The sequence below is a fragment of the Cottoperca gobio genome, chromosome 7 (genome assembly GCF_900634415.1).
Source record: "Cottoperca gobio chromosome 7, fCotGob3.1, whole genome shotgun sequence".
NCBI classification, from domain to species: domain Eukaryota; kingdom Metazoa; phylum Chordata; class Actinopteri; order Perciformes; family Bovichtidae; genus Cottoperca; species Cottoperca gobio.
Window position 1 is genome coordinate 9,558,681 of NC_041361.1, and position 21,667 is coordinate 9,580,347.

The 21,667-nt window shown below is 40.7% G+C and overlaps 2 long non-coding RNA genes across 2 annotated transcripts; both read left to right on the forward strand.

The window, feature by feature from the left end:
• Positions 1-10,173: 10,173 nt before the first annotated feature.
• LOC115010797 (uncharacterized) lies at positions 10,174-14,740 on the forward strand. Its single transcript, XR_003832533.1, has 4 exons — positions 10,174-10,264; positions 13,760-14,091; positions 14,169-14,343; positions 14,662-14,740. It is a non-coding gene; the product is annotated as an uncharacterized LOC115010797 (long non-coding RNA).
• Positions 14,741-17,389: 2,649 nt separating this feature from the next.
• Positions 17,390-19,018, forward strand: LOC115010796 (uncharacterized). Its single transcript, XR_003832532.1, has 3 exons — positions 17,390-17,535; positions 18,419-18,602; positions 18,941-19,018. It is a non-coding gene; the product is annotated as an uncharacterized LOC115010796 (long non-coding RNA).
• Positions 19,019-21,667: the final 2,649 nt, after the last annotated feature.

Below are 21,667 nucleotides of genomic sequence, written 5' to 3' on the forward strand. Positions count from 1 at the left end.
GGTAATATTATCATGAAATTCCAGTCATTGAGACTATTCTAGTGCCAGCCCTCTGTGGCAGAGTCTATCTGTGGCCTGGATGCCAGACTGAGAGCATTCCTGTTGCAGGGTTTCACAGTCAAACCATTAGTCTTCACAGCTGGCAGGCAGATGGTGGGCGAGAGAGATTGCACTTGCTGAGGGCACAGAAATGAAGAAACAAAGGAGAAGGTCAACTTGGATACTTTTTTGTAGTTTGGGCTCTATGGTTCTATTGGCTGTGATAACATTGCACTCACCAAGTTAATTACTGAGATCTAGGAATGGGACTGGATATATAGATATATAATATACTGGATATTACTATATAATCTAAAGTTATTTGGAAGAGAAAATATAGGCGAATAGTAAAATGATCACCCAACCTTTGTAAACATCGATCGCAGTGGTTAAACTTTGACCTGCAGCACTTGCGGTAGTTTCGACTTTTCATCCCCCGATACCCCCGAGTACCAATCTAATACCAGTGTTTAATTAATCAGCTGTATGCCTTACCGTTAGGAAGAGACTGCGATGATGATTGTATGTGTAAGGCAACATCAGGATTGACTTAGACATTGCTTTCCGAATTTTGAAAAACTAATAAATACTTTGATATAAATGTACTGAATTGTTATTTATTAAAATAATGGTATCAGATACCAGATAACAGATTGTCACAACATCTGATCCAGCTATTTGAGTCGGTATCGGACCGGTATCTGATAAAAGTATTGGTGCATCTCTAACAGTTATGGACCTTGTGGGTGCGCTCACTTTCGGTTTTACCTCCAAATAAAGTTGTTTAGATCATCGGTTGGCTTGTTTAGAATGAATGTCTTGAATTCATTGCGCCATTGTAGCAATGACATCCCTGGTTTCAGATCTCAGATATCAACTTGGTGGGTAAGACCCAAGACCTATAATTATCCTTTAATTCCACAGCAAGGCCAAGGAATCTGACTGGGACCAAATTACAGGCACAAGTAGTCCAGATCAAACTGTGGTCCAGCTGAATTTATTTCTCGTTGAAATTAAATGTAAACGTTTCCCAGTTGTATGACACTGGTTAAACACACTGTTAAACGTCCGATAGGGTCACATTGCACTTCAGTCCCATTACCATTTGCTCCATCTCCATTCACTTATAGAAGCCTGTGCGCTGGACAAATTCAAACATGCATTTCCTGTTTCAGTGCGATCTCCAGCAGATACTTTTGCTCAACTTTGAGTGAGCGTATGTGCTCGGCCGGCCAATAAAAACACTGCCGCACAGTGTTTAGAAATGGAGAAGTTATTATCCTAATGTCTACACTCTCAAACAATGTTTTTAGTTTGTGGTCGCTCTGATACATTTTTAGTTATTACCTGCATTATAGCCATTACATCACGCCCTCTTTCGGGATGGAGTGCGAGGTAATTTTGTTAAAACGGAAACGTTATGTGACATACCTTTATACTGACACACACATTGCTGTATTATCTTTAGACTGTTATGAAGCCCAATCATTTATCTAACATCACCACAGTTATTCTCAACTGTGTCACCTTTACTTCTATATTCTCTCTCACCCTTGACTCCCCCCTTGTCTCGGTACTGACAGTTATGTAGATTTATCAACTTTATGTCCAGGCTGTAATGCATGTCAGTCTGAGCTCTGCTTGCCAAATGACAACAACCCTGAGAATAGAGGATAAACCAAACTCGGATTACAGACACAAACATGCATGCAAGTCCAAACACACACACACACACACACACACACACACACACACACACACACACACACACACACACACACACACACACACACAGCCTGGAGGTAAATGGAGTTTACCACCTGCTAGATTGTGTCAGTTGACTTTAACATCTAAAATCAGACAGAAAAACAGAGGCGTGAGACAGTGAGAAGGAAGACTCACATGGATGAATGAAGGGCAGAGAGAAATGTATAGAGTTGCCTAGAGACCTGGCGGGCATGTTTATCAGCAGATCTTAATCTGAGCAGAAAGACCTGTGTTCCCCACAATTCATCATCATTACTCGCCCCACCTGCCATCTCCCTCTAAACGCCTCGCTCCACCTCCCTTCTGCTCCTTGCCTTTGGTACAGGCTTCTGTCTGTAGGAATCTAGCCGGAGACCCCACCAAAGATTTCCCAAAACATTCACCTCGGGGTGGTCTGGGTGTTAGCCATGCGATCTGTTTCGCACACATATTCACATGTGCATACATGCAGGCTACGATAGGACCCCCTCAGTGCCCCCTGAGCTCACCGATCACCTGTCTGGTAAAACCCTGAGTATGTTAGCGTTTGTGAACAGAAAGTGCATGCAAACATACAAGTGTGTGTGTGTGTCTCTGTGTGTGTTTGTGTGTGGTGGGATGAGTTCACCCCTCAGGGCCAGTAGAACCTGGGTCATTTTTTCCCGGAGGTTGGAAGAGGAGTCTGGTCGAGGTTAGGGGTCATAAAGTTTAGGTGTATCAACAGAAACCTTCAGCAGTATGAACAACCACCACTAATCCGTCACCTGTTGACACCTCCTAAACATTAACAGCTTGCTCATGTAGCCAAGCTCTTCTCTGGCTGGCCAGCACAGAGGTGAATTTATTTAAAAGGACACCTGCTCTGCTGGATAAAAATCTGGACTACAATGTGGCTGCCTACTGTGTCAACTCTTCCATTCATCTTTCATCCTTTGGCTCGGCCTCTATCTGATGAGAACAGTATCAGCCATTGGGTATTAGGTGGTGCAGCTTAGTTGGGAACAGGTTTGGGTTGCAAGGCTGTGGGAGCAGTAGGAGGTGCAGATTTATTAGGGCGCTCAGACTAATATTTACGTGACCTGCCAGGACCCGAAGGGTGTAGAGACAGAGAGGGAGAGAAAGTATGAATTACAGGGTCTGCATTGAGGATATATAGGGGATTACAACACAAAACACTTATCTCTTGAGACCTATAGAAGAATCTGCCTGCTTTGCTTTGTCATTTCCTATAATGGTTAAAAGCAACTCATTTTGATAGCAATCACTCCTATATTATCAAATCAACAACTGCAGTTCTCTTTTCAAAGTAACTCAAAATATTGGTCAAACAGGTAACTGGTTTCCGCTGCTTCTATGATTGCTCCGACTGCTGACGCCTAGAACCACATGCAGGTTGACCTCGATGGATTTTCCGTAAGTAAAAAGCCTGTGTGACCTGATACAGCACCAATTTGTCATCCTTAATTTATTTGTGATATAACTCGCTCACTGCTAGCCCAGAAGTCAAGCTTAGCGTTGGATAGCAGAATATTCTGAAGGTGCAGCTCAAAGAAAGCCGCCATGAGGGTTATAAGGACAAAGAGTGGCAGTGCTGAGCCACAGTCGGACATTTGAGACAGTTAGTCGCGGTGAATTCTTCACCGTACAAGGTGTGGGCTGCGATGTGACGAGGTTTGTATATGTGTGTGACAGTGTGAGTGTGTTTATCTCCCTCCCTGTGTGGGAATTTACAGACACACCTCGCAAGGCACAAACAACAGTGACCTGGAAAAATAGTCGAAATTCCACTAACATACTGGGGAATCTGGGGGTTTGTGCTGACAATACACACACACACACACACACACACACACACACACACACACACACACACACACACGTACAACGAGAGACAGAGGTGTGGGAAACAGGAGAGATACAGGGTCAGGGTCAAATTGTGTAGGCCTCACAGACATAGATACCAGTGAGTGATACCAGCTGACACACACTGAGGCTGACACTAACAGTGATACCATGACTACCTGAGTGACATTGATAGATAGTGCTGAGCCATCTCAGCATGCACACACAATCAAACCAAAACTCAGCTGATCTCTGTGACTTTTACTTAGCATATGCTGCGCAACTGGATTGTACGCCCTGTCTCCTCAACCCTCTGCCTTCTGTATTGTACACAGCGTTAAAGGGTCTAAACACTGAAGAATAAGTATATACGGCCGTAGCTTTTTAAGTGGAAAATGGGTGAAAGGGGAAAGCATCTACTGGAGTGTCTACCTGTACTCAAACACTGTGTGTTTATTGTTGCTTAGAGTGGAGAAGATGTGTTTACCACATCACTGGAGCCAACGTCTCACTCCCAGTCTGCTAGACTCCTGACCTTTAAAAATACAACCACTAAAGATACACACACATTCACTTGTACAACAAATCCCAAACTCACACCACACAAACAAACAAAACTCTCCATGTGGAATGTGCAAAACTGTCTTGTTTGAGTTTTGAGTTGCAGTTTTCGACAATGTTCATTTTCCTGCTCATCTTCCTGGAACATACTGTATATTCTTGTTGGCACTTAGATTGGCCCAGACATAGAATTAGAAAAATTTGAGACTATCTTTAACTTTACATGTGTCTTTTTTCACAGTCAGTCTGTTGATGCTTGCAGCCCAGTGCAGCAGTAACAAGCCTCCACACTACCCCCGACTGGGCTTCATCTACTATCAGCACTGAGACAGCTGATGGAGAGCAAGGACACAGTACAGTAGCCTCAGTCGCTCAGTAAACAGTGGTAAACAGAGAAAGCGCTCGGCATGAAATGGAGGGAATTCTGCGCACAAAACATTTACACAGAGCTGCCACGGGAACAATATCATTTCAGTTTTACAATAAAGTGCTGGTGTAACAAAAACAACAGAAGGAAACTCATCTGTCCCTCTCGCCGTTCAGAGTGACTTGTTTATGCTTCGGCCTCCCACTCTCTGTAAGGAGATAATTCAATCAAGTATAATAGAGCTTTCACCCGAGCTTAACCCAGCTTTGATACTAATGCTACAACACCTAAATCTGGAGCCTGATGTCATATATCTATAATGTTTTTCTATTGCACGTCAATAGATTAGATGTTTTACTGTTCCTGTTCATATCTGGACTTTGTTGTGGGGTCTGGGATAGAACACATGACCCAATCATGAAAATACAATTTAATATCCTCAACAAAAATAAACCTCTGTAGTGTATGTTACATATAGTCATATGTAAGACAACAACGCAGTACCAATCATCTGCAAGGGAAGTCAGTCACAACACATTGGTGTCCCAATGCTTAAAGCAATTGTGCTATTTTTAATTCTACGCACTGTCAGTCCGAGAGGCTGGGACACACCACACTGTGTTTTGGCAATGCCATGCTGTTTCCACATCCTCCTCCAGTAAAGCCAACTACTGACTATGTTTTGATTCACCTCAGACTGGAAAACTACTTCTCTCAAGCAGAGACTGTGGGGGCAGGCAGCAGCACCCACTTTACTCTACTAGGTGTATATTATAGATCATACGCCCAACACATGAACTTATATGAAAGGATATACGCACGCACGTACACTGTATATGCAAACACCTACTTACACCGGGTAAGCACATACACACAGAGGGTGTAAATGCATAAATAACTCTTATAAGCTCCATGGTCTCACGAAACCCCTTGTGTGGGGAAAAGCGAATGTATGTCTGCACATGCATATACTGTATACAAACACTAATACAGAGTGTGTGTGTGTGTGTGTGTGTGTGTGTGTGTGTGTGTGTGTGTGTGTGTGTGTGTGTGTGTGTGTGTGTGTGTGTGTGTGTATAAACGGCTCAGGCAGCATGATTTTATTCTCACTAATTCACTGTACTATAAAGATGCTCACATCTTCAATATTGGCTTAGAGCTCCGTCTCTATCAAGTGTTTGAACCGGGATAGTTCAGGGCAAAGTAAACAACAGTCTAATGTGTTTATCAGACAATAAAGAACACACATCAAGAGCTGTTTACCACAGAGAGCCAAGCCGCATAGAACAACAACAACATGAGGAACATGTAATCTGATGGAGTTACACGCTGTAAGGGAAGGTGATGTTGGTTGAAGGAGGTCTGTGTTTTGGATTGTTTGGGGAAATCTGACAATATGGCCACTTTGCACTATGATTCAACGCACTCTCTTATCCTATTGTTTAGAGTCAAAGAGGGAGAGATAGGAAGAAAGAATGAAAGCTGTGTATAATTGAAAAGCCTCCTACTACAGATAAACAAATCAATAAACATGATACTGTGCACACAAAAAACACACCGCAGATGTCATCACCTCCACCCTTGAGATTTATCTGATTATCTAACTATCAGTTCATTAGGTCCTGCAGTCACTTCGCAAATGATAAATGTTGGTAATTTTGCCCTTAAAAAGAGATTTTAAGAAAAAAACTGTATTGTGGATGAATTACTAAAACCAATGTTAAATATAAATGAGACATCAATTACAGGGATTATACTTTTACATAGGGATGAAAACAACATAACAAATATAACTACAAGCAGCTACGTGTGAGGTCCTTGCCCAAACACAAATAGATGAAATACTGCAACTTACCTATTTATCCTCACAAAGAAACAGCAAGGAGAATCATCAAATGTAGTTTGATGCACTTTGCCTGCTACAATGGCTGGCTCTAGCATTAACTATATAGGTTTGCACATCCAACATTGTTTGTGTGACTTGACCAAACGTATGCAAGTATCAACATTCTCTGGAAAAGTCCATTCAGACTTAGCGGTGGCAGTGGCATTAACATTTCTGTCAACATCATCGCCATCACCCAGATCATTACCTTGAGTATCATGCAGTACTCTGCCAACTGTGAGGAGGATGTGTGGTCAAGTGTGGGACTGAGCCCAGGAGAGAGAGGCCTCTCTGGTGTGAGGAGGGCACGATGAGTGTGGCGCTCAGCCCTGTCTGGATCCAGTGAAGAGCGAGATGCGAGCAGGGATGGTAGGAGATAAGTCACTTCAGGAAACTCAATGGGACACTTCACTACAGGCGCAGCTCTCATCCTGTCTTCCTGTCATGACAGAGAGAGAAATGGACTTCTAAATAAAATACACTTAGATCAAGATTCTAATTGATTACAACTAAGTCTAACTGAAAAACTGCTCATTTAAGTCATTCAAAGTAAGTCATTTTTGGTGTGGCTAGTACGAAAGACACAATAACGTGGCACTGATGCGATATCAGCATCTAAGGAAGGCAATGTCACTGAGGCCAGTTCATCAATGTATGTGTGTGCTCAGGCTGCATGCACAGTGACAGAGACAGATTGGGTGTCTGAGAGGGATAGATAGCCTTACAGCCAACCTCCACTCACTCATTGAGTGAGATAAAGAGGAACACACACACACTCACACACTCACACACTCCTCCACTGGCAGCCAACCAATCGTGTTGAGAAATAACTCAACCCTTAACATGGACAAATAGGTGTGGATAAGGCCTGCGTTGGGTCTGCTGAAAATTGCCGATTCATCACACATTTCAAACAAACAGATTAGAAGAAGACTGTTGTGGTATTCAAATGGCCTTATAGGATTTGCCCGTGTATACACTCCGCCGTGCTGTGTGAGATTCGCGAGGCTGTGCGAGTACTAGAGTGTGTGAGGGTGCCAAAAACAGTGACAGGCCATTCTTCTACAAACAGGTTTTCAACAAACTCTTATCTCTCGTTTGCTCTCTCCTCATCCATTCCCTTGTTTCTTCCTCTCCTGGAAGAAATGCCCTTTTATTACATTTCCATCTAAAATATACTCGCTACATTTGTCAGAAAGGCAGTGTTATAATAGGACCCTTTAACCAGCTGTTACAGTGCATCACCAGAAAACTGGACACAGTTATATGCTTATGCTTCTGTGGAAAAGCAGTGCTGGGGGTTTGTGTGTGTGTGTGTGTGTGTGTGAGTGTGTGTGTGTGTGTGTGTGTGTGTGTGTGTGTGTGTGTGTGTGTGTGTGTGTGTGTGTGTGTGTGTGTGTGTGTGGGAGGGGTGGTTCTGTGTTTCCGAGTGACCTCAGTGGCCCAGGCTGCCTGTCTATTAGAGCAGGGGCTATTAGACCATCAGAAAGTGGGAGCATCCCCTCTCGCCGTGGTGATAAGATCAAGGCATTCCGACGGCCAGAGCGGTCATTACCCTGCTCTCCAGCCCATAATGTCCCTCCATTAAAACACCCTGTTGCCATAGAAATGCAGCTGCGGCCGTTTAAGTCGTTTCTTGGCTCTGCTGTCTCTCTGGGTCATTGACACACAAACACACAATGCACTGACATGTCGTCAGATAAACAGTTACACATGCACACTGCTATCAGGGGCACTATGTCTCTCTCTCACACACACACACACACACACACACACACACACACACACACACACACACACACACACACACACACACACACAAACACAAGCTCTGCTGTCTGCGGTCGTAGTCGCCAGGACAGCGAGGTGATCACTGAGTTACTGTCGACGCACCAGGGCTGAGAGAGAGATGATTGTACAGTAAGACAATCTGGACGGCTGAGTCATCATACAGTCTGACAGGATTCAGCTTCAAACACAAACATGAGTAGGCAGACAGATAGGAGGCTGACAGAAAGACACACACAAACAGACACATGCACAGCACTAACACTGATCAGGATAAACAAACACCTCTGGTTGTTCTGAAGAATTTGTGTCAAACAAACCCGACCCCCTGTTTCTCTAATCCTCATCTGGCCACCAAAATGTCTTCATAGTCAGTAGACACCTCCTACGCTCAGACACACACACACAACCAGCTAAATTACTTACCAAACCCTCTCGTGAAGCAACTATTGTGCACATTGTACAATCCAGATTCACCTCTTGTCTGTTGCTCTAAATAACAAAAAAAGTTTGTATTATTATTAGTAAATACACTTACTAACTAATATAGACACACATTGATTGTACTTTGTGCAGTGACAATAAAAAAATATTGAAATATGAGCTAAAAATATATAAAGTAATAAGATCATAATCACTATCATGGTAATCCTGTCCCCATGAGATCCCACTCGGTTTACTGTTTAACGTCACAACATAAGACACATCTAACCGGGTTGACAGGTATATATGTCTTCTTTTTTTTTCTGCCACTTTTATGATGAGGTTCTGTGTTTGGTGTGACTGATTTTACTACTGACTGTACAAAAATGCTAAATAAATGTTCTCTTTATAAAGAGGCACAACATGACTCATATAATATGCATGAGAACAGAACAAATTTAAATACTTAGAAATATTATCGTGCAACCATAACTATTGTGAAACAGCCACAAAGCATTGCATACACACCCTACAGTAAGTCCTTACAGAGAAGTTACTGTGTGTTTGAGACCAAATTTCAAATCAAAATCAAATCAAATTAATAATTTATATAGCACAATTAAAAACTTCAAATAAATTACCTTACAAATACATACCTACTTTTATTTCCGAAAAACAGCCAATAGTGTCTACTTAAACACACTGAGCAAAAATGAGTGTGCGTTGCCCCCTAGTGGCCATAGTTCAGATGTAATAAATCATGAGTCAAACATGAACCAGCTGTTTCACACTCATTCGTGTCATGTATCTTTATATACATTTAGATACTACGTCCTGTACTGCTCATTTCATTTCATTGTGAGTAAAATATAGGCCTAGTCAAATCAACAAAAAAGTTTGCATTATGATTTAGTTAACTTAACTTAATTACTCAATTTAGGTGTATTGATAATTTATAATAGTAATAGTAATAGTTTGTGTGTGTCCCTTAAATGATTTCTCATTTGAAAGGTATATCCTGTAAATATCTGTATATATGATCTACTGTGTTCTATAGCTAAGTCGGGGGCAATCATATTCTGTATATATAAGAGGGCAATAAATACAAATATGCAAATAAAAAACTGCATTCAAATATCATGATAATGCAATATATGCAAATTTGATATGTATCTTTATTACAAGATGGGTTACATAAAATATATTTATAATTTGAAAGAAAACAAATTACCTTGTTTAGGAAAGGGATATTATACCTTTCAGTAAATGAAATGTCCTTCTTTATTACATTAAATACCTTTAATAATATATTTAATACACATTTAATAGTAATGTATACATCCTATGTGACAGGGTACATATATTTTATGGTATATTCTCCTGAAAATATGATGTGTGTGAGCTCAGCTAATATATATTTCTAAAACTTGAGTGTTTACTATTTTTTGGCTGAATTAGGACGAGAATGGGTGAGTAAGGTGAGGGTTGAAAGGGACGAGTTAGACCAACTCTGCAGAGATGTAATTAAGCTCCGCCCCTTTATTTCACCGCTTCGGTTGGAGACGACACCACGACAACTCAGCTCAATTTTCTCTCCTTATGCAGTTGACAGGGTAAGTACAATTAGGTTAAACTCACTGAAACAATTATAAATAGTTGCTATGAACTGCATTATTTACTGTGAAACATCTACAGGGAATGTATGCCTTGCGAAGCCTTGTTTAGCAGTCTGGTAGCTACTATAGCTAGCTAGCTAACATTTGGCGGTAGCTAGCTAACCAACCTTTGGCGGAACCTTTCCTTACTAAAACCATGTCTTGAACAACAGTTAACATAAAAATTCATAGCTGCAATAAAATACTCTTGGTCTTAAATGGTGTTTATTTTACATTTAGGGCGGCTTAACATCAGCGAGACCCCAAAACACTCAACATGCATACAGTGGCTCACTTGTTGAACTTGTCTAGTTGTCCGTAAGACTGGGCCTTCACTGTATTAAGTTATTTTGTGTTTTACTGTTTTATTTATATTTCAATTTATTTTGTCAAACTTTCTTGCATGTTTCAGTAAAAATGTTGGTCCATGTGAAGTACAGACAACAGCACAAGTATGTGAAATTGGATGCAGTTGAAGGACAGTTTGATTTTCTACAATTCAATGAAAAAGGTCTTCAGCTTGGCTTACTGTCAGTGTCAGTCTGTGTGTCTGTGTTTGTTTCAGTGTCTGTGTGTGTCTCTCTGTGTCTGTGTGCCTTTTTTATGGTGTAAAGCAGACCTGGGCATTGTACGGCCCGCGGGCCACGTCCAGCCCGCGTGAGGACAATCGTAAATTATAACATGAAAAAGTATATGTATATTTTTTAACAGCACCCTTTTAAAAATAAAAGCAACACCATTGTATTGCGTGCATGGTGTAAATAACTTTCTAACTGTGTTAGTCTTATGTTATGTCAAGTTATGTCTTATCCCACAAAATTACTAGAAAAAGTAAACCGTTTTCTGACTGAGAGTTTATCAAGGAGTGTTTGGTGGATTCTGCAGCACTCATATGCCCGGAGAAAAAGGAGGCATTTGAGAAGCCATGCAGTCATTGAAAGGGACAACAACAGGGAGGGATTTGTTCACAGAGGTAAATACATATGTGGACAAGAAATGGGACAAGCTGGCAGGCGTGACAACGGATGGTTGTCCAACTCTGATGTGGAAAAATGTTGGACTTTTGAAGAGAATGCAGTATAAAGTGACAGAAATGAACCCTGAACAGAAATGGGTATTTTTGCATTGTATTATACATCAGGAAGTGTTGTGTAAGTCAGTTCTAAAAAATAACCATGTTGTCGCCGCTGTCAGGTGGCTCAGCCTGGGCAAAGAGTGTGGGACCTGAGAGAAGAGATTCAAGACTTCTGTGTGAAGAAAGGAAAAAACATCCCACAGCTTTCAGATGCAGACTGGATGGCAGACCTTGGTTTTGCTATAGATGTGACGCACTAATGAATTAACTAAATGTCAAACTGCAATGCAAGGGCCTTTTTGTGCATAAAATGTACAGCGCAGTGAAGGCTTTCATGAGAAAGTTGCAGCTTCTCTCAAGCCAAATGGAGGACAACATTCTCACCCACTTGGCAACACTGAAGGAAGCCACACCATCAGCTGATCACCTCCACAGGTACTCATCCATGTTAGAAGCACTGCATGGTGAGTTTTGGAGGCGATTTCAAGACTTTAAAACAGTTGAGAATGAAATGCACATGATTTTTCCCCATTTACATGCAATGTGGATGATGCACCCAGTGATGTTCATCTTAAACTAATTGACCTGCAGTCTGACACACTTCTGTCAGAGCACTTTGGGTCAGTCTCACTGCCTGAGTTTTACTCTTCCCTGAAAGAGGAGAACTTTCCACACATGAGGAGACATGCTCAGAAGATTCTGGTCCTCTTTGGATCGACCTACATATGTGAACAGACATTCTCAGTGATGAAGTTCAACAAATCCAGATACAGATCCTCTATCACTGATGGTCAGCTGTCCTGCGCATATCCACCTCAGACATTCAACCAGATTTCAGTGCACTTGTTCAAGCCTAAGACAGACTGGATGTTTCTCACTGAACAAGTAAAGTGAACTGAAAAACATCAAAAGCACTTATTGCTTTATGTATAAAGTTGATTAATTGCTTATCTTTACATACTGTAAAACACCTTTTCAGTATTGGTTTATGAAGATTAACATGTTAAAAATAAAATATTGATTTAATGATTGTTTGTACTGTTTATTACTTCTCTAGAAGTATTTTCCTATTTGACCCACTCCACAATTTCATATATTTATTGGAAGAAATATCCTTATTCTTCTGATTACCAGTCGCAGCTAATCAAAACATAAAATGTACTGTTTTTTACAATGGGAGAAAATGAATATTGAGCAGAATTAAGTTCAATTTATTGTTGATTCGGCCCTCCAACACAGCTCGGGTTTCTCATGTGGCCCCATGTAAAAATGAATTGCCCACCCCTGGTGTAAAGCATAATGTATACCTCAACAGTAAATTCAGAAAAGCAAATCCAGACTTAAGAGGAATGGGTTTTGTGAAGGGGAAATGGTTGATTTGTCTAATTATTATACAATGGTGAACCATGTAAAGTACAGGAAAAGTAATTGGCTTTGTGGCAAGAAACTGCTTACTTCAAAGCACATTCAGTCTGATGTGTCTTTTCCAGTCATTGAGAAATTTTGCCTGCCACCTGATGCAAAAGTTGTATACAAGGATGCAACAGAGACAGAAGTTAATAAAGAAATATTCAGAGACCTCATTGGACGAGGCAACGTGGTGCTGACAGTTTTCTCAGGTGATTGTAAGATAAAAAGGCCAGTATAATCAAACCCCTCAATGAACAGAATAAAATGATCAATATCTTTTCTTTTTCTTTAGAGTTCTCTGAATGGTCCTTTTTCCTCTGCTTCTGATAAGTCCGATTCAAGCTTCAGCTCAAGTGCATCAACTGTGAATATCGATGAGGTCCCGAGCAAGAGACAAAGAATTGAGGATACACATGATGCAGTGTCTGCTAAACGGGTCATAACAAAGCTTGTTTCTCAGTAGTCTCTTAACACTTTTTCTAGAAAAGCTGTTTATCATTATGTTTTGGGTTATCATGTTTTATTTATTAGTTGATTGAAGCTGTGCTGAGGTGGTGAAGAAGTACTACAGGATTACCAAACAATAGAAACATTAAAAGATGCCACAAGAAGACAAATGGTTAACATACTGGTAGCTCGCATATTTGAAAATCATCAGTGTGTTTTTTTATATTGTTTAATTTGTGCCAAATAACTGCATGCCCATTGTGCAAATTTTGATGAGGAATTTAACATCTCCCCTCGGGCACATCACCACTAAATCTATAAGAGAAGAGTATGCTCTTGCGATAGTGACGCCGTTCCCTTCCCTCAAGGATCTATATACCAAGAAAGGCTATGTAATATTCCTTATTGTTTGCATGAAAGTTGCATATCAAACGTGCATATTATGACACAAAGGCGTTTGTATGACATTGACATTTGAGTTCTTTAAAGTATGACCAAAATATGTTTTTGTTTTATTTCAGGAACACTTCCATAATGCTGCAAGCAGCACAGGATACATTGCTTGGCGTCTGAAAGCAATCCAACAAAATATTTGTCGAGGATCTGCACCATCACCAAATAGCCCTATGGACACTTCTCCCAAATGTCCAACGAGCTGTTAATGTAGAAAGGGCAGCTGGATGGGGATGCTTGCCAAGAGGCCATGTCTTTGCTCAACCATACCACAGACAATTCCCTGATTTTTCAGAACATGAGAGAAACCGTTCAGCACCGTCAGAAGCGTGTTAATGACCAAAGCAGAGGTGTTGATATCCTCTCCACCTTCCCAATATTCCTGGATAGCAAAGGATTGGTAAGTTTGCAATCAAATGTTTACAATGGCTTGACGCATTTCCTGTATTAGTAACAGTAATATCTTCTTTCGTAAAGGTGGATGAAGACTTCACCCTCCTATTTGATCATGAAACATCATCCAGGCTCCTTCTGAAATGGGATGTGTTCTTCAGTCCAAATGTCATAAAAGAGGCTAAGAGGTTTTAAGAGTTGCGTCGCTTGTTGCAGTCAGCAGAGAGTCCCACAGGAAGTGATCTTGATGAGACAACAAGTGAGTTGTATTTGTTTAGCTTGTTTAAAGCACTTGCCATATCTCCAAAAATACTTTTAGTCTTTCATAAGGTAATTATATTATTATGGTGATTTATAATTCTCACGTCACCTTCTTAGCCACATGTGTAAAAGAGGGTTGTTAAAAAGTGAATGAAATTGAAATGAAGTCTTCATAAGCATTCCCATCTTGCACTAGCCAGTAAGAAGATGTTTGAATAACTGATCACTTCTATAATGTAGTTTTCTCTGTGGCTGCACATTATTCTTGTGTGTAATGTTAGGTTTTTTAATGTTTTTGCTTCCTCTTCGCACCCAGACAGAACTTCAGTATCACACCCCCATTTTCAAACATTGAACTCTCACAGGAAGCAAATGAACCTGATCCCTGTTTCAAACCCTTCATTTCGCAGGGCTTTGTTTCACTTACAGGTGAGATAAAAGATGAGCTGCCAGTACAGGTATTGAGAGACACGGGAGGCTCCCAGTCTATTATTAGAGAAGGCATCTTACATTTAAACCCTGAGTCATCATGTCACTCAAGTGCAGTTGTTCAAGGTGTTGGTATGACTCTGGTAGCTGCGCCGTTGCACAATGTTTATATTCAGTCACCTTTAGTAAAAGGGTTCTTTAAAGTTACTGTCCTCCCTGACTTGCCCATCAAAGGAGTGGATTTCATTTTAAGTAATGACTTAGCTTGGGGCAAGGTTGTGCCAGTCCCGGAAGTACTAGACACTCCTGATTTGAGTTCTGATGCTGAAAAACCAACTCAAGTACTCCCAGAGATCTTTCCTGCTTGTGTGGTCACAAGGGCCCAGTCAAAGAAGTATGGTCATAACTTGTCTGATTCTTTTCTGGCTACAGAGCAGTTTCCTGATGTCTCGTCTGAGTCTGACAGACAGCCGGAGGTGGTTCAATCTGCTGGTGCTGGATCATCGGTCTCCTGTTCGGAGCTTGTAAAACTGCCGGTCACTCGGGGAAGAGTTCATTGTAGCCCAGCAAGGTGATAAAACTCTTATGAAATGTGTTTCCTCTGTTCTCAGCCAGGCCGGGGCCAAGTCGAAAAAGATGGCCTACATTCTTGAGGATGGCCTGTTGATGTGTCGCTGGATTTGCGATGGCTGTGAGGATATGAACTTGGATGCAACTTATCAGGTTGTTGTGCCTACCACTTATCGTTCTCAAGTGCTGTCCTTGGCTCATGATCATCCCTGGTCAGGACACATGGGGGTATGACAGAGTTTTAAAAAATTTCTTTTGGCCAGGCCTCAAGTCTGATGTTGTTTGTTATTGCCGAACGTGTCATGTGTGCCAAGTTGTTAGCAAGCTGAATCAAGTGATTCATGCTGCTCCTCTCAACCCCATTCCAGTAATGGGTGAGCCATTTGAAAGAGTGATTGTGGATTGTGTGGGACCTTTACCAAAAACTATAGCTGGCAATCAGTTCCTTCTAACGGTCATGTGTGCTTCCACTAGGTTCCCGAAAGCGATTCCATTGTGTAAGATCACTGCTCCAGTCATCTCCAAGTCACTTGTGAAGTTTTTCTCCCTGTTTGGTCTACCTAAAGTGATTCAAACTGACCAATGTACTTCATGTCTAAAGTGTTTGCCCAGTTACTTGAAACCTTAGGCATTAAGCATGTAATGTCTAGTCCAGGGGTCGGGAACCGATGGCTCTTTCAATAACGCAATATGGATCGCAGACTATTTTGAGGTGACATTTTTTAACATGATTAACAAGTAATAAATAATGATATTGTGTCATTTTAAAGTAAAACATTTAGCAGCGGATTTGTTTTTAGTTCTCCCCTCTCCTTTCCTCCGCTCTGTCTCTGGCTGTAGGTTAAGGTGTGTTCACATGTGTGTGCGTAGGGGGCGGAGCCCCGCCCTTCTCGAAACCGAGCAGAGGAGAAACTGCACAAAGCAAGCAGTAGACTGGGGGTGTCAAACTCAATCACAGGGAGGAGAAAGTTTCCTTGCTGCATCCTAGTCTCCCACAGGCAGCTTGGCTTAGAAAGCTCTCACTGCATCACACATGTCCGTGATCACACGGCCCTGAAGCTGCAGGTTTAACAGTAAGATGCTTCGTTATATCGCACAAACAGGCCAGCTCACATCGCCACTTTCGTCCCCGAGATCTGTGGTGTCTTTCCCTTTGCTTTCCAAAAACTTTCATTTCATTCACACATTTAGATACTTCCTCAAATGTCTTTTCCCGTGGTTGTGCCATGCATTGATTTAATCACCAAAACTGGCGGGCCAGTTATGACAGACATATGATATTTTCTCGCGGGCTGGATATAATTGCCTTGAGTTTGACACCCGTGCAGTAAACACTGAAACGTGCACATAAATGAGATAAATAACGTAAGCGTTTAGTTTATTTAATAAAAGAGCACCTGTTCAATGAAACACTGATACCGCTATTAGTACTCGGAGACGTGTTATTCTTAAAAAATGCACGCATAAAGTTGCATTCAAATGTATTAAATATATGGCTCTCAAGGAAATACATAAAAAAAATATTTGGCTTTTATGGCTCTCCCAGCCAAAAGGGTTCCCGACCCCTGGTCTAGTCCGTATCATCCTGAAAGCCAGGGGGCACTAGAGAGATTTCATCAGACTATGAAATCTATGTTAAGAAAACATTGCCATGAATTTCAAAAAGATTGGGATGATGGTGTTCCCCTTGTGTTGTTTGCTGCCCGTGAAGCTGTTCAGGAGTCCTTAGGTTTTAGTCCTGCTGAGCCAGTATTTCGACATGAGGTCAGAGTTAAGTGTTCTTAAAGAGCAATTGATTGTGCCAAAGAAAACGGTGTATGTTGCCAAGCTCAAAGATTGCCTACATTGGTCCTGCTCATTTGCTAAAGATGCTCTGAAATCTTCCCAAGAGAAGATTAAGAAACACAACGACCAGAAGACAGAAGCTCGCTTGTTTCAGCCGGGTGAAAAAGTTTTGATTCTCTTGCCTGTACCTGGCTCTGCTTTGTCTACTAAATGTTCTGGTCCTTATGTTGTAGGTAAGAGGCTCAGTGACACAAACTACGTCCTTCAGACACCTGACCGCAGGTGTCGTACCAGAGTGTGTCATGTCAACATGTTTAAAAGGTATTGCTCCCGAGAAGACCAAATAAGATCTTCCCCATCTCATCAGGTAGAGACTTCTGTCTCTCCTATCGCTTCTATTTCCAAGGTGAGCTCACGTGTTGATGAAGATGACCTGGTTATGCTTAATGCATTTCCGCAGGGGGCCAGGCTTAGTAATATACAGAAGTATTGTCTGTGGTACCCCACTACTTATCTCATCTCCCTAATGAAGAGCGTTCTGATATTCAGAACCTCATAATTGAGTTCCCAAGTCTGTTTAATGATATTCCTACCCAAACTTCTGTAATAGCTCATGACATCGTACTGACTAACCCTTCGCCAATCAAACAGTGTGCTTACAGGGTTAATCCAGTTAAAAGGGAGGTTGAATATCTTTGGCACAATGGATTTGCAGTGCCTAGTTCTAGTCCTTGGAGTTCCCCTTGTCTTCTAGACACAAAGTCTGATGGAAGTCCCAGGTTTTGTACTGACTTTCGCAAGGTCAATGCTGTCACTGTCCCAGATGCATATCCATTACCACTCATTGATGATTGCATTGATGAGATTGGTCCTGCAAAATTTGTCAGTAAGCTGGACATGTTAAAAGAATACTGGCAAGTTCCTTTAACTCCCCGTGCGTCCAACATTTCTGCTTTTGTGACACCTGACAACTTTCTTCAGTACACAGTAATGCCTTTTGGTATGTGCAATGCGCCTGCCACCTTTCAGAGGTTAGTTAACCTTGTACTGGGAGATATTCCAAACTGTAAAGCATATCTAGATGACATTGTTGTTTATTCTGACGAGTGGTCTAAAAGGGATCTGACAACATTCTCGCTGATGCACGTGCTTGGTAGATGTTGATTGGCATTTCCAAAGAGGTTTTGGATTTTTATGGGTGGGGGTGTTACGTGCTAGGCAGGTTGTGTTTTGGTCTTGCTGTGTTTTTCTCTCTCCTACCCCTCTTCTCTCACCTGTGCTCGAATTAGGTGTTGATTACCTATTGGCTGGCCTATCAGGAGGAAGGGCCCTCAATAAAGGAGGACCAGGAAGAGCTGGCCGGCTCTCTCTTCATCCTGCGTCGGGGTCTACTGCTGACGTCCTTGACCAAGCAAATTATATACAATTCTATGTTTGTGGTAACATGTGTGTGGTGTGAGGTTGTGGATTTAGGTAAATTGGGGTACCCTGTACATTTTTCATCCACGTAGAGACTTTGTTAGAAACACTAGTTTAGCAGGTTGTTGCCACCTCTGTATGTGTTTTACACCACTTATTAGATCAGTTAGTGAGGGCTTTTGTTTGTTTTGTTTGAAAGGACAGTAGTAGTCAGGTCTTGTTTTGTTATATTTATTTATTTTGTTTGGCTCAACCATTTGGTCCCTTCACCCCTACTTTAAGAGTTCATTGGAACCAGTTTAATTTCAACAAATAAACAATTATATACATTCACTCCTACTGTGACTCGCTCAATCATTGGTTGTTGTGTTATTGTCCCCCTCTTCCCCTAGCTACACCTTGGGGACGTAACAGGTTTATTCATCTCAACCCTAGTCATGCTGCAGTTTGGAGGAGCATCTCCGCAACCAAAAATATGTTTGATATGCATTAGAAATCTCTCCTAAGCATCATTTTATGGCTCACTGTATATGTGGTCTATAAGGTTTGAAGCCAAATATGAGATGTTTAAAGATTATTTCAAAAACAACAAACAAAACAAAATCACTTGCTAAAAAGCATCAGATGGCTATTGCTTATCACTGGGAAACCTTCACCCTCAAATAAAGATTGTGGACCAATTAAGACTTATTCCCTCAGAGATGTGAATGTGGTCAACAATGAAATGCTTGAAATGATTTTGTCAAAAGATGTTTTCTCAACTAGTTAGGTTAAAGTTGATGGTGTAGAATATACATGTGGACTTGTTTGTCTTTTGTCAAATATGTGATGTAGTTTTGGTTGAAGGTAAAATATTTTGTTTATTAAGAAACAACCTATTCACCCAGAATTATTTTGATGACCATCATCGTGCATTTCGAGTGTTACAAAGTGAGGAAAGGTTCATAATAAAAATGTCTGAGCTTAAATTCCATAAGCTATTTGATATTCAAAGCTCATACAATGTTTCAGATGAAAGTTTGTACATTATACCATGGCTTTGTTTATTGGAACCAATTAATATATTATTTAATAACATATTAATTAGTGTTACTTTAACTCTGTTTTGTGAGTTAAAGAAGGAACTCTGGCACAGTGTTACATATTTAACTATTATGAAAGTGTTCATTTAACTCTGAAAGGTGCGGACCTATATAAACCCTGAAAATGTGTTGAAATCAACTCTGGGTGTTAATTCAACACTGGACTTTTTGCAAGGTCCAGGGTGTGGTTTAAACGGTGAGTTGTTTTATGTACATTCTGACTGAACCCAATTGAATCTAATGAGATACACGTGTTATTAAGGCTGTCGTTATCGATATCCACATGAATATTAAAGTCACCTACGATAATTACTTTATCTGTTTTAAAAACTAAATTCTGAGAGTTCAGATATAAATTCAAAACAGTATAACAAATAAAATTGGCTTTATTGTTTTCCATGTTGGGTTTGAAAGCGTAAGAACAAGGCTTTTTGGTTTAGGATTTATTAATAAGCTTGAGTGCAACTCCACCTCGGCCTGTGCCTCGAGGAAGTGAGTATTATGGCGAGGCGGAGTGGATTCATCTAGACTGACATTCTTCATGTCTCAGCCAAGTTTCAGTGAGACAAAATAAATAAATCCTATCTGATATTAAATCATTTACTAGTCCAGCTTTAGATGACAAAGATCTGATGTTTAAGAGCCCACATTTAATTGTTCTACTTAGTTGCACTTTAGCAGCGGTGGTGTTAATTTTTATTGGGGTTTTTTTGTATAACTCCCCCTCTGTTTAACATTGATTTGATTAATTTAAGCAGTTGTGGGGCAGACAGTCATCATGGGGATTTGAGTGGGCGACTGCCCTGAAGGAAGCACAGAGAAGTGTGTAAGACTGCAACTCTGCCTCCTGGTCTCAACTCCGGGTTGTCATGGATTAGGTCCACTAATAAACTGTAATATTAGTAGATATGAGATCCGCTCCATCCAAAGTAGGATGGATGCCGTCGCTGCTAATCAGACCAGGAGTTCCCCAGAAAGTCAGCCAATGATCTTGATGTATATATACATGTATATATGCATTTATAAAACGGACATGTCAAATCAAGCAATCTGATTGGTTCTTAGCCGTGGTATAATGAGTACATCACGGGTAGAATTGTAGTTACTTTTCACAACAAGTCAGTATCCCTCCTCATCTGAGAAAAAAGCTACAACCGTTACAGCTGTTGAATTACGTCCGTTAAGAAACAAATTTACAAAGCTTTACTATGGAGGAGTGGATTGATCAGTGCCTATCTCCAGAGAAAAAAGCCCCTAAAAGACAACATGCAGAGCTACGTGAAGAGCAGGTATACCAAATGGAAAAAAAACTAAATGAACAGAACACCGCTCTAGCTTTTAGTGTTGTTGCATAGCAACCACCTCGCACTATGTTTATGTGCAGAAGGCAACGGAGGGACTATTTTATTTTGAAAATCATTATTTAATAATAAAAACTATTTAAATTGGAGTGTGTATTTTTCTTTCATATTGCCACAATTGGTAACCGTTTTATAAAAGTGTATTTGTATATTTGTATATATATGCATATAATATACTTCAGCTGAACAGCTGAAGTATATTATATGCATATATACAAACAACACAGCAACACAAACATAGTAGAAACCGGAAGTGACGCGTTTACAGTTACGCTGTGCTTCAGAAAATTATTCACAAGTGTCTGAAATATATATGAAATGTTTTATACATTTAACAGCAAACTTTAGTCAACTTTAAAGAATACATTTAGAAACTAGCTTTAGTGGGATTATAAAGTATTTTAAAGCATTTAGCAGCGATATTACAGGGAAAAGTCACAGATCCGTGCCTCACACGGCAGTAGTTGGGGAGGTTTAAAGGCTTCCCAATCAAAATACAGAAAAATAATACGGTTTATTTGACATCTATATGAAGGGAAACTCCTTTGCTTTCAGTTCGAATAGATTTGACACTGTATAACTTCCTGTAGATCAGTATTTCATACATTTATTGGCGAAGAGAAAACACAAAACTGTGTCTCCAGGGTTCCATTGGTGGCTTGATTGGTCGAACGTG